Source organism: Haliaeetus leucocephalus, unplaced genomic scaffold, assembly GCF_000737465.1.
Source record: "Haliaeetus leucocephalus isolate CR32 unplaced genomic scaffold, Haliaeetus_leucocephalus-4.0 Scaffold517, whole genome shotgun sequence".
Taxonomy (NCBI): Eukaryota; Metazoa; Chordata; class Aves; order Accipitriformes; family Accipitridae; genus Haliaeetus; species Haliaeetus leucocephalus.
This window is the reverse complement of record NW_010972953.1, coordinates 8,517,789-8,518,279: the sequence shown is the minus strand read 5'-3', so window position 1 is coordinate 8,518,279 and position 491 is coordinate 8,517,789.

The window sequence follows — 491 nt, the reverse complement described above, 5'->3', positions numbered from 1 at the left end:
TAGGTCACCTTGGTTAATATAACAGGTCAAAATTCTCTGCGCACTGCAACCGCATCATAAAGCCCATGAACCAATAGACAAGATGGCTATGACTTGGGCAGCGTGCCTGGCCAGTGAGCGCATGCGTCATAGATTGCAACCGAGGCGGACTTTTGGCACCCGCTGGCCATGTGTGCTGAAATCCGTTCCTCTGCAAATGTATAAATACCAGGATTTTCCAAAGAGCATGGGGCTGGTGTACGGTCATGTCATCGCTGCCTCCGTGGGGACGCCCACGCAAAGCTGGCACCTACCGATTGCTGGGCTGAGTTCACGGAGCAAGACGGCACAAGAATGTACGGATGGTCCATCTTCCTCACAGTCCTCGGATGGACGTAGTCATGGATACCGCCGCAAGCCAAAGAAAACATCTGGATGACCCTGGCTGACGTGACCGGACAAGATTGCTTATACCTCAGTACAGCAACACCAAGCAATCCCTTTTTCACAGG